The sequence below is a fragment of the Equus quagga genome, chromosome 15, assembly GCF_021613505.1.
Source record: "Equus quagga isolate Etosha38 chromosome 15, UCLA_HA_Equagga_1.0, whole genome shotgun sequence".
In the NCBI taxonomy this organism is placed as follows: Eukaryota; Metazoa; Chordata; class Mammalia; order Perissodactyla; family Equidae; genus Equus; species Equus quagga.
In genome coordinates this window covers 60248430-60261979 of record NC_060281.1, presented here as the reverse complement: position 1 = coordinate 60261979, position 13550 = coordinate 60248430, and the positions used below count along the sequence as shown (strand labels likewise).

General features: G+C 44.9%; 1 protein-coding gene across 2 annotated transcripts in view; it reads right to left on the bottom strand.

Moving 5' to 3' along the window:
- Positions 1-566, bottom strand: part of SERPINB6 (serpin family B member 6) — a 25275-nt gene extending 24709 nt beyond the window's left edge. Inside the window, exon 1 of one of the 2 annotated variants that reach the window (XM_046641407.1) lies at positions 485-566. The gene's annotated coding sequence lies outside the window, so the exon portion shown is untranslated. Of the gene's footprint in view, positions 1-173; positions 311-484 lie in introns of those variants that run through there. The other variant, XM_046641406.1, reaches the window with a different exon arrangement.
- Between the last annotated feature and the right edge of the window lie 12984 nt (positions 567-13550).

The window sequence follows — 13550 nt, the reverse complement described above, 5'->3', positions numbered from 1 at the left end:
GCCCACGCCCGCCCTCCGCGCGCCCCCGGCCCCGCGCGCCCACGCCCACCCGCCGCGCGCCTCCGGCACCGCGCGCCTACACCCTCCCTGCCGCGCGCCCCTAGGCGCTCTCCAGCCGGTGGAGCGACTGAGCGATCCCCGCGGCCGGAGCGGATCCCACAGGAGATGCGTACCCCACAGTGTGGACGCCGCGGCCGGGAGCGAGCGGAGCAGCGGGCAGGAGGCGTCGGAGCCGCTGCAGGCCTCAAATACCGGCCGGCCCGGGAGGCGGGCCGAGTCCAGGGAAACCAACCAGCGCCCCGCTCGCCCCAGAGCCCGGGGCGGCCCTGCGCAGTGGGGACAGGGAGGAGGGCGGAGAAGAAAGGTTACCAGGTGTGCGCTGGGTACTCCGCTGCACCTTGACCGCCACCCAGCAGCCCGGAGCCCGGACCAGCTCCCCCTGCGGGAGGGGCCGCGCGCCCTTTCTGGTGCTAGTTGCACTCACCTCGTCCACTGAACCCCCAGGTTGGTGAATCAGGGGGAGGCCTGACCCTATGGAGGTTTTCAAGCCGGGGGCGACAGTGCGCGACCCGACCAGCGTGTTACTGTCTTTGTAGAGACTGTGAATTATGTTCTCAAGACCAGAAAAGTGCCACCTCGTGGTATATGAGCTCGAGTTGGACAGTGCAAAACAGGAATTTAAAATGGACAAAGCACTTGCGTGTTCAAAGACTCCAGTACTCTTCTGGCCCATGTGAATTAAACTCCAGAGTACGGGCAAATTATGCAAATGCCTCTGGAATCCCTGCCTGCCATCTCCTGTCGGAGAACACAAAGGGCGGAGGTGACTGGAGGTGGGGAAAATGCTAGCCAGTTTTTAAAAACGAGTAGTTCAGTTTTAGAAACCTCAAACTGTTTACTGCCTCCTCTGTCCTGACCCTAAGTCAGGCGTTCTCAGCCTGAACGCTATTGGCGTCTGAGCTGGGTAATTCTTTGTTGTAGGACGGCTCTCCTTTCACTATAAGATGTTTAACAATATGAAAATTAAGAGAAACTTCATTAAAAATAGAGTGAAGGAGCTGGCCCGGTGGTACAGCAGTTAAGTGCGCACTTCTGCTTCGGCAGCCTGGGGTTTGCTGGTTCGGAACCCGGGTGTGGACTTGGCACCACTTGGCAAGCCATGCTGTGGTAGGCGTCCCACATATAAAGTAGAGGAAGATGGGCATGGATCTTAGCTCAGGGCCAGTCTTGCTCAGCAAAAAGAGGAGGATTGGCAGCAGATGTTAGCTCAGGGCTAATCTTCCTCAAAAAAAAAAAAAAAAAAAAGGCGTCAAGAGGCCAGAAGGGGGTCCCACACAGTACCACTCCAGGTCAATTACAGGAAAGATAGTCAATTACAGACCCCAACAGAAGTCCTCAATAGGAAAGAATCCTCAATTACAAGAAGAAACGTACATAGCATCCCAAACAGAAATGACTATCCTAGCAACTCATCCAATGAGAAAGCATCACTAACCAGAACTCTTGCTTTTCTCCAATGGACTTCCCTTCCAATTTCCTCCTTTACCCCATAAGATAAGTTCCTCTCCTTTGATTATTTGATTTGCCTGTGGTCAGCCATAGCACGCACATCTCAAATTTCAATTCTTTGGCTATTCCCGAGTAAACTCATTTTGCTGGTTAAAAAAGAAAAAAAAGGCTGTTTTATTTTTAAGGTTGACAACAGCCTCCCCGGCCCCTCTACCCACTAGATGCCAGTAGCAAACCATGCCTTTCTTCCCCAGCTGTGACTGTTTTCATTTTGTTTTTGGAGGAAGACTCAGAGTTCTCTCACTTCCACCCTTGTCCTCTTCATTCCTTTTCAGCTGATTTTATTAGCCTCAGGTTTATTCTTCCAGCTTACCTTTTTGCAAAAATAAGCAACATGAATATATACCTTCTAATTCCACTGCTTCCTTATCAAAAGGGTAGCATTCTATCTATCACCTATTGATAGTTCTGCAACTTGCTTTTTTCACTTAATGCATTTTGGAGATCTCTCTAATTTGGTACATAGAGATCATCCTACTTTTTTTCATGGCTGCATTGTATTCCAGATCATCCTTATTCTGTATCATGGCTGCACTGTATTCCACTGAAGGCCATTTGTGTTGTTTCCAATATGTCATTACAATTACTGCTGCTATGAATAATCTAGTGCTGTGCTTCTCCAAAACTTAATGCGCATACAAAGAATCTGGAGGTATTGTGAAAAGGCAGATTCTGAGTCAGTTGGTCCCAAGATTCAGCATTTCTAACAAGCTCCCAGGTAGCTCATGCTGCTAGTCCATATACCACACTTTCAGTAGCAAGAACTTGGTGTGAATATTGTTTTGTATTAATAAAGAAATATCCACTAATCCAGATTCCTAGATTCCTAGAAATGGGGTTGCTAGGTAAATACACATATATTTTGTTAGTTATTGTCAGATTCCTCTCCATATGGGGAGAGGAACAGTACCATTTTGTCCTCTCACCAGCTGTATCTGAAGCTTCTTCACAGCCTTACTAACAGTGATGCTCGGACATCTTCGGATGTTTACCAATCTGATAGGTGACAAATGTTCTCTCGTGTAGTTTTAATTAGCATTTCCTTTATCATGAGTGAGGCTGAACATCTTTCCATATGTTTAAAATCCATTGCCTCTTTTCAGTTTTATTTCCCCCCCTGTGAGCAGTTTATGACTTTTGTTCATTTAAAAAAATTGTTTGGTCTTTTTCTTCTTGGTTCTTAAGTGCTCTTTATATATTAGCATTAGTTCTTTGTGATAGGTCACAAATATTTTTTCCCAGCTTTGCATCTGTTTTCTGACATTGCTTTGGGTGATTTTGGCATATTTTTTATGTAATCAAGTTTAATGATTTTTTTCTTTTCTTGCTTCCAGATTTTTGAGTCACAATTAGAAAGTTTTTCTGCAGATCATACACTCACCAATATTTTCTTCCAGTATTTTATGATTTCGTTTTTTACGTTTGGATTTCTGATCCATTTAGAGTTTATTCTGATATATAGGACTATAGATCTAATTTTAACTCTTTCTCAAATGACTTTCCAGTTGTTCCAACTCCATTTGTTAAAAAGTCCATATTTTCACTAACAATCTGACAGGCCACCTTTATTACATACCAAATAGCCACATATATCTGGGTCTGTTTCTGAACTTATATTCAGTTCCATTGGTCACCCTCTTTCAATTACAGAGGTCTTGTTATGATATGGTTTCCTATCTGACAGGGCTAGTCCCGCTCACTGCTCTTCTGTTTCAGGGTTTTCCTGGCTACCTTGCTTATTTTCCCAAATAAACTTGAGAAACAATTTGTCATCTCTAAAAAACCCAAAAACCTTAATATATTTGTTAGAATCATATTCAGTTTACCTTGTGGTGAATTAATATGTCTCTATTGATTTGTTGTCCTATCCGAGAACATGCTAGATCTTTCTATTTGCTCAAGTATTTTTTTCTTTTTCAAGAGTGTTTTAAAGTTTTTGTCATATAATATTTGCACAATCCTTGTTTAATTTGTTCCTAGTTATTTTATCTTTCTTTTGATAGTATATATAAGCGCTTTTCTTCCCTTATATTTTACAACTGGCTTTTGTTTGTATATGAGAAAATTAATTGTTTTTATGTGTTAAATTTATAACCTTCTGCCTTCCTGAATTTTCTTACTCTTGGTATTATTTTTTTTTCATTGATTCTTTTGAGTCCTGCAACCCTATTATATCACCTGCAAATAGAAATATTTGTACTTCTTTCACCAATTTTCACGTCTCTGTTTTCTCTTGTTTGACTGCATTGGCTATTATCTTCAAAAGAGTAAATTACTTAACCAGTTGTGTTGTCAATACTTACAGGATAAAAAGGTGAGCATAAGAGGCTATCATGGCTTCGCAAAAGAACAAGTCATTCCTAACCTCATTGGCTTTTTTGAAAAATAGGTTTACTCTGGGGAGCCAGCCCTGTGGCCGAGTGGTTAAGTTCGCGCTCTGCTTCAGTGGCCCAGAGTTTTGCCGGTTCGGATCCTGGGCGTGGACATGGCACCACTCATCAGGCCATGCTGAGGTGGTGTCCCACATGGCACAACCAGAGGCACTCACAACTAGAATATACAACTATGTACTGGGGGGCTTTGGGGAGAAGAAGAAGAAAAAAAAAAAAGATTGGCAACAGATGTTAGCCCAGGTGTCAATCTTTAAAAAAAAAAGATTTACTTGGCAGGGAGACCCAGAAGGGGTTCTGTAGACTTGTATTCTCTGCCATCCTCCCTGGACTTACATTGGGTGGAAGATGTTTCCAAATTATGTAGGTTAATAGTTCTAGGCTCAGCGTCCACCTAGAGAGTTTTATCTTAGCGTAAAGTTTTTGGATGCGTGCTTATCACATCTTCATAACTTAATATCCTTTCAGGTTTATGATGAAAAACAGAATCAAAACCAAAAGTAATCAGATATTTAAAAATAAATGGGATGAGTCGAACACAGCTACTCTGATCACAGTTCATGTGACAAAGACCTGGGGTTTCAATTGTTTATAAACAAACATGAAACATCAGACTGATGGAGCATCACTGGAAATGCTCACAGGACTTCTTCCCCCTCCTTATAGCCGCTGATGTACAGAGGGGAAGAGGGAGCTGGCAATCTGTAATAAAGACCCCTGGCAAACACATCTCTAGCCTCATGGCTGAAGATCTAAAGGGCTTGCAGTGGGCAAAGCATAGCGTATTTTGAGTGTGGGGTAGAGGGGGCAGGTTGGGAAGTGGCCATGGTGAGACTGAGTAGGAGTGAATGGGTAGGGTGGGGCTGGATTGGGAAAGAGGCCTTATGCCGTTCTAAGGAATTTGGGTTTTGTTGGTCAGGCCATGGCACATCAGTACCGGATTCTAGAGAAGTGACATGATTCATCATCCACTCATTCTTTCCTTCCTTTCCCTCCCACTCTCTCCTTCTCCCTTCTCTCCCCGCCTCCTTCCTTCCTGACTCTAGCATCAGCATTTAGGATGGATTGGATCCAGATGAGAGTGGCAGCTGGGGCCAGTTGGGAGTTGGCTTCCGGAGCCCAGAGCACAGGCAGTTTGGGCATAAGCATAGGTAGTGGCAATGGTGGCAGAGTCTCTGAAGAACTCTGAGCTATGTGGTCACATAATCAGAGGGATGTATTGGGAAGATTGCTCTCCAGCAATGCAGACAAATGGGATGGGAGCCAGACAGAAGGCAGGGAAACCAGTGCTGCAATACTTCAAACAAAAGACACCAAACTGTGAACGAGGGCAGGGGCAGTAGGGGTGGAGGGCATGGAAGGAAGAGCTGTTTAAGAAGGATAGGACCTAGGGGTTGTTGGATGGGTGGGTGAGGAAGGTGGAATCTAGCATGACTCAGATGACTGACTAGGACCAGTGGGTGAATGACCTGACACAAAGCAAGATTGGGAAAACAGGAACGCAAATGAATTTGGAGGAGAAAGTGAATTTTGTTTTTGATACACTAAGGTTGAAGTTCCTTCCTGGAAGGCTCAGGTGAGAGGCCTAGTCACCAGATGTCAGTGGGAGGGTCATCATCAAATGGATGCAGGTCATGGGCTGGGAAGGTTTGCAGGGAAAACATGGACCCCCAGGAATGCCAATACGTAAGGGCGAATAGAGGATAAAAGAGCCAGGAAAAGACAAGGAGAACCCAGGGAGGCATGAAAAGAATCTGGAAAGAGTGTTGTTAATGACAAACAAAAGAGGAGAGTTTCAACAAGGAGCGGTTTAGAGCAAGGACAAGTCCATGTGGGCCAGGAGTGGGTGGCCATGACTGAGCAGCAGTGACGATCCTTAGAAGTGAGTGGGTGTAGGATCTTGAAGGGGAACAGAAGATGCCACCCCAAAACGTGCCACTTTGGCATCCAGATTTTCTTGAGCTGAAAAAAAAATCAGGACCCGGCAGATTCAGGAAGAACTTTTACCCTTCTCTTAACTGCCTAAAAGAATTTAGATAAGGAGACTGGCTCAGAAAGAGAGCAATTACCAGAGAGAACATTTTTTTATCTTAAAGATGTATTTGCATGGCAAGGCAAACTCCTAATTATCAAACGTCTGCTCTTCTCATCTGCCAGTGAATTACCTTCTCCTCAGACCCCTATCCCATTCCTTGGTTCAGGATGGCCTGTAAACCTCAATCTCCCAACTTGCCCTTGGGTCTCACATTTTTATGGGGCTTCCATACATACAAAATTAAATTTGTTTTTCTCCTGTTAATCTGTCTTATGTCAATTTAATTATTCTATCAGCCAGAGGACCTAGAAGGGAAATTTTTTCAGCCCCTAACGTCTGACAGGTCTTCTTGAGGACACTGAAGGCTGCAGAGGATGGATGCTGGTAGAGGGATGGATGGTGAGGAAGCTGAGCCAGATGCTAAAATTCTCCAGTCGTGGGCCTGCAATGACCAGGAAAGGAGGCTGGAAGCTGACGTTGCCTGGTGGCTTGGGAGGGGCCAAGGGTGCTGTGAGAGCCCCACCCGCGCCTCCCCTGCCAGGGCTGAGGGATCAGAACGTGCAACCTCCGCGGGCTGGGGGGAGGGGAGGGAGGGTACGAGGGGGCTGTGCTTGGCGATCAGAGCAAGCCCCAAGCTGAGTCAGAGGGCAGAGGACGGGGTGAGTCATGTAGGGCTGGGCACTGGGCTCCGGGAATAGGGAGGGGAGACAGGTTCCGGAAGGGCTCCGGTCAGGGATGAGAGCGGAGGTGGACTGAGGTACCAGGGCTCAGAACCTCTGAAAACTACAGGCACCACTCGGCCTCCGAGAGGCTAGCCCCTGCTGCGGAGGGGCGGGATCCTAGGCCCACCCCAGCTCGGCTCCCGCCTGGGAGCAAATGATTAGAGAATGCGGGAGCTGCGGGGGCGCTTCGCCCGGGTCCGCGGTGCCCGGGTCCCTCGACTGCCCTCCATTCTCGAGGCGCCCCTTCCTCCGGCTGCGGCCCTGGCACCCGCTGTGCGCCGGCCCGGCCTGGCAGCAGCCCGCCCCTAGGCGCCCCAGGAGTCCGCATCCCCAGGCCGCCGCCGCGCGGCGCGCAGTTGGCGGAAGCGCTCGCCACGCCTGGGCGGGGCAGGAGGAACCAAGGCGGGACAGGGTTGCGGCCCAGGCTAGTGGGGTGAGGACAAGGCTGGGTCTCAGGGGGCAGGACTGGGCCCGAAGAACAGGGCTGGGACCGAGGAGGTAGGGCGCCACTCCTGGGCCCGGGAGGACCGGGCCAGGAGCCGAGGAGCGCAGGGCACCGCGACAGGAGGGCCTGGAACGAGGATCACCGGAGGTGAACCACCAGGGCACCTGGCCGGGTAGAGGAGGGTCACGTGACACCTCGTACACCCTAAGGGGGCCTGTCTGTTAGTTTCTACCACAGCGCCCTCTTTATTTCCTTCACAGCACTAGCCAGCATCTGTAATTAGCTGTATTCGTTCATTCTCGGTTTCCACTAGAAGGTCATTTCCAGGAGATGGGGCGAAATCTCCCCGCGTTCCCCAGTGATGGAACAGCGCCGGACGCGAGGGACACGGGGCAAGGAGTGAAAGGGAGGATCATGAGCCCGAGGAGGCTCGAAGACCTGGGAAGAGGAAGGGACTGGCTTTCAGGCTGAGGACAACGCTGGCCGGCGACCAGGGTCAGCGCAGGGTACCGCATTGACTGTATCAGCGGTCCAGCAGAAGAAGAGCTCACCTTAAGACTTCGTCACATCACATCTGACGTGGCGATCCACTCTGATGCCACTCAGACTACTGCCAGACACTCTTGGCTTTATCAGGGTCACACCCACAAACCATCAGATCCACACCAGGTCACACCGGGACTGGGACGGTGTGTGTACGGTCCGTGTTCACCAAAGTCCTGAGGCCCAGCTTTCTGTTGTTGCTCCAGTTTTTAATTAGATATTTGAGACCTTATCTATACCTTAGGCCATTTTTACTGCACTTCCCAAAATAAACACAAGATATAAATAATTTAACTTGAGTGGAAAAGTAGAGTTTTCATTACCCTACACAAATCTTTAAAATACTAGATGCACCTTGCCAAGTTTTGCTGGTCACTTACTTTAGTGTAGGATGCTCAAAGTATCCAAATGAATAGTGTCAAGTTTTGCCACCCAGTTGCTGGGCCGGCAGCGCTCTGCTGAAGAGCCGATCTTCCTGTCTGCTCCTGCCAGGGATTTGTCATCCTGTGGTGGGTTGCCTGAGAGCCGGTCCCGCCCCTGTACCCCTGTATCCTCACGCAGCCCCAGGGCTCTTTTGGAGAGGTTCCTTTTGGAGCAAGATTCTTCCGTGGAAGTTTTGATCAGCGGTGTACTTCTTTGTTAATCCCAGCTTTCCATTTTTTAGTTGGTACTAAGAGTTTTTCTGACCCATCAAAGATTCTCTTCCTGTTTTCCAGTGAGACTAAGAATTTATGTTTTTAAAATACTATTTCTGTGTCTGGGGATTTGGATGTGAAGGCCTCGCGATGAGCTCTGTTTGCTGTCTTGCAACAGAATGTTTTCATCCTCTTATAATTCTGCACATCTTAGCCTCTCGCCTTCCACTCCAAGCTCAGCCCAGAAGATTGCTCTACATGCACTTTACTTGATACTGTTGCAAAAGCAACATGTGTCCCTATAATAAAATCCAGCAATCCAGAATAATAGAAAGTAAAGAATGAAATAGTCCTCTCCTTTCCCAGACACCCTTGTGTATATTTAAAAACTATATATGGAAACATCTACATTTATATAATATTTTTTTTAAAAAATGGGACCATACTGTGCCCCCAAAAAGAAAAAAGTCCTTAATATGAACTGAGACCCCTGCTGACACTATTCTGAAGTCGTTTTATTTTTCTCTGGGAAAAGTGAGGTAAACAGAGCATGATTATTATCCATTGCTCCTAAGGTCTGTGAAACAGGCAGGCTGTATGCATTTGCACTGAAGGAGAAGATGTGACATCAGCAAAATTCCCCACCTAAACCCTCTTTATTTAAAAAGACTCACGCATATATATAAATACACACATCTTCAAGATGATGGCTATTGTTGTTGCAAATAATCCATAATCAATCTATAAATCAAAATTGGGGTGAGTTTAATACGAGCCAGATCTGAGGACTAGCCCAGGGCCTTCCTTCCCCCAAGGAATGAAGGGCACCAAAGAAGTAGGGTGTACAGAGTGGTTATATATTGGAACAAAGTGTACATCACATATGACAGGATTGTCCTTTTTACAACAGTCACGAGATTGCCTAGTTGGCACAGTGATTCACACAGCAGGTAGCAGGTCTGCTGTCTCAAGCTGGGTGGTCACAGGGTGAGCACAGCAATCAGTTCCTAGCCTAGGGAGAGATGCTCATCCCTAAGGAAATGCCAACGGTGGGGGGATAAGTTGCATCTTTATCTTAAGGGCATTTGTTCTTATCTTTGGGACATAGGAAATGCTTAAAGCAGATACACAATGCATGCTCAACAGCCACATCAGGCCCTTTTGGAAAAACAAGGTCAGGCTGAGTTAGTTTTACACCAAATGGCTTCCTCATATATTCTAATATATCGTATTGTTTGCCATTTGTTTATCACTATTTATTTTGCATCATTCTTTGCACCAGCTCCCCGTTTGAGTACATTTTCCCCATCAGTTTGTAAGCTCCATGATACCACGGGGGACCGGGGGACCAGAGAACCAGAGTCTTTTTGCTCAGAAGTAAGTCCATCATGTCCCAAATAGCAATTGACACAGAGTAGGTTCTTAGTAAACACTTCCGAATGAATGAATGAATGAATCTTACTGATCTGAGGCTTTTAGAGTCGTCCTTTTTCTTTTCTTTTCTGTTCTTTTTTGAAATATATTATGCTTAAGGTCTAATTGCCAGTGCAATACAAGAAATGTACATTTGGTCATTCAGATGATCAAAATATATTTCTCATGTATTTAATCTTTGTCCGTTGTTCCTGGCTCACAGTCCCAAAATCCTTGGAATTTCCTGAGCTATCAGAGCAATAAGAGCATCTTTTGTTACAATACTTGGTCTCTTGTCCTCAGTTCCTGAAATTGCTTCAGAGCCATAAAGGTGAGATAAGTGTCTTGTTATTGGTAACAAGCTCCTTTCCACAGCAACTGAGTTTATGTTAATCAGTTGACATTTGGAAAGCACCTAAGGATGGAAGCTGGTTGCCAGCAGAACCACGAGATTAAAGGGTTGGAAGTTTCGGTCCCATCTCCTGACCTTCAGGGAGGGGAGAGGGCTGAAGGTTGGATCAATCGCCATTGGCTGAAGATTTAATAAATCATGCCTATGTAACAAAGCTTCCATAAAAACTCAAAGGACAGGGTTCAGGGAGCTTCCAGGTTGGGGACCAGAATGCTCCCACAGGCCACTATGCCACACCCCAAACTCCACAGGACAGAAGCTCCTTTGTTTGGGAGCTTGCCCTATGTATCTCTTCATCTGGCTGTTGATTCGTGTGGTTACCAAGCAAGGGTTCACTGTCCAATGTGCGCAGAAGCTGATACAATGGCACCAGTTTTTGAGAGAAGAAGAAAACCTTATTGTGGGGTCAACCCATAAGGAGACAGCAGGTGAGGTTCTCAAGTCTGTCTCCCTGATCCAGGGTATGGGGTGAAATTTAAGGAGTTAGAGGTATAAGCTTATTGGCTGGTCTTGAATCAGTGAAAATATGGTAATGAAGCTATTTGGGCTGCTGAAAGCCGGATTTTCTTTAGTGAAGGGCTTCTTGCTTCATAAAGGGCTCCAGTAGCAATATTTCTGAAGATTCTTGGTTCGGGGGACATCTTTGGGCTATGGGTTTCCACCTGGCACATGCACAGTGCCGTCTCTGTTATTGAGCAAGGTTTGATTAATCAATAATCTGCTTTAATGAAGCAAAACTGGTTTAACGTTTTATGTGCTATTTCAGTATCCTTTGTAATAAACTGATAATCTACCGAGTAAACAGATTTCCTGAGTCCTGTGAGCCACTCTAGCAAATTAATAGAACCCAAGGAGGGGGTCATGGGAACCTCTGATTTATAGCTAGTTGGTCAGAAGCACAGGTGACAACCTCGGCTTGCAGTTGGCTTCTGAAGAGAGGCAGTCTTGCAGTCTTATCCCATGGTATCTAATGCTCTCTCTGGGTAGATAGTGTCATCATTGAGTCAAATTGTGGGACACCCAGCTGGTGCCCCAAGCATTGCTTGGTGATGTGGGAGGAAAACTCCCCCCTTCACATGCTGGAATTGGGTCCTGAACCCCAAATAGCCTCAGAGGTAGTGTTGTGCTGGTCTTCCTTTATTCTGGTTTGGTTTCCACTTTGCCAATTCACTAGTTATCTACTTCTCTTTTGAGTTCAAATGATACACAACATTTAAAGATTTGTAATTTGCTAGAACACAAATAAAAGGGATTTCTTCCATTGATACTTAACATGAGATAATATGGTAGAGGCAAAATATTTCATAAATATATGATAAAATTTCATAATTATTGTAATTTTCCATCTTTGGTGTTAAGGCACATAGCCATTCGTTAATCCTATAATACAGGATTGATTCAGAAAAGAGATTTTCTTGTAGTAATTTATACATGTTCATGTCAAATCCAGTCTTTCATTTGATTAGTTGAATATGGAAAAAACAATTAAAATGATGCAATCAGTCTCTAAAATTAGAATAACAGCTGATAAGACTGCCAATAAACAGTAGTGTATTAGGAGTTTTAAAAGAAGTTAGAAAAACACAATTTTTTGGAGATATTAGTATTACTAAAAATATCTTCTTATAACTAACAGCATATATATTTATGTAAATTAGAAATTTACTCTAGTAGCTTGTAAGATTTTTAAAAGCAGGGATGTTAGTGTGACTAAACTTTTACATATGATAATCTTTGCGTGTGTGTGTGTGAGGACGATTGTCCCTGAGCTGGCATCTGTGCCAATCTTCCTCTATTTTGTATATGGGATGCTGCCACAGCGTGGCTTGATGAGCAGTATGTAGGTCTGTGCTCGGGACCTGAACCTGCAAACTCTGGTCTGCTGAAAGAGTGTGTAAACTTAACCTCTGGGCCCACCCATATAATAATTACTTTTAATACAATTTTTATTTTGGAACAATTTTAGATTCACAGAAAAGTTGCAAAAAGTAATACAGAGTTCCCATATAGCCCTAATACAGTTTCCTTTAATGTTAACATCTAATATTATTGTGGTACATTTGTCAAAACTAGGAAGCCAACACTGGTATATTACTATTAACTAAATCCCAGACTTCATTTGGATTTCACTAGTTTTTCCATTAATGTCAGCACAGAAAACAAAGAGCCAAGTGGCAGAAGTTAAGTCCTTCCTTATCAGTAATTGCTTTAAATGTAAATGGATTAAAGTCTCCAATAAAAGGCAGAGATTGGCAGACTGGATTAAAAAAACATGATCCAGGGCCAGCCCAGCAGCCTAGTGATTAAGTTCAGCATGCTTCACTTTGGGGGCCTGGGTTTGGTTCCCAGGCATGGACCTACACCACTCTGTTAGTGGCCATGCTGTGCTGGTGGCCCACATGCTAAAAAATAGAGGAAGATTGGCACAGAGGTTAGCTCAGGTCAAATCATCCTCAGTGACCAAAAAAAAAAGAACCATGATCCAACTATATTCTGTCTACATGATACTCAATCCAGATCCAAATACACAAATAAGTTGAAAGTAAAAGGACAGAAAAAGATATTCCATGCAAAAAGTAATCAAAAGACATCTGGGGTGGCTATATTAATATCAGACAAATTAGACTTTCAGTCAAAAACTGTAGGAAGAGACAAAGAAGGACATTATAGGTTGATAAAACGTTCAATACAACAAGAAAATATAACAATTCAAAACATTTACCTATGGGGCCGGCCCCATGGTCGAGTGGTTAAGTTAACACGCCCAGCTTCAGCAGCCCAGGGTTTCACCAGGTCGGATCCTGGGTGTGGACATGGCACCACTCATCAAGCCATGTTGCGGCGGCATCCCACATGCCACAGCTGGAAGACTCAGAACTAAAAATGCACGACTATGTACCAGGCGAGCTTGGAGGGGGGAGAAAAAGGAAAAATAAAATCTTAAACAAAACATTTACCTAACAACAGACCCTCAAAATATGAGGCAAAAATGGACAGAATTTAAGAGAGAGACAAATAGTTCTACATTAATAGTTGGAGACTTTAATACTCCACTTTCAATAAGGGATAGAAGATCTCAACAGAAGGTCAATAGGGAAATAGAGGACTTGAACGAACATATAAACCAACTAGACCTAACAGACCTACACAGAACACTCCTCCCAACAGCAGCAGAGTACACGTTCTTCTCAAGTGCACATGGAACATTCTCCAGGATAGACCGTATGTTAGGGCACAAAACGAGTCTTAATGGATTCAAAAAGATTGAAAATGTACGGGGTATATTCTCTGACCGCAAAGGAATGAAGCTAGAAACCAATAACAAAAAGAAATTAAACAATGCATTCTTAAAAAGCCAATGGGTCAAAAAAGAAATCACAAGGAAA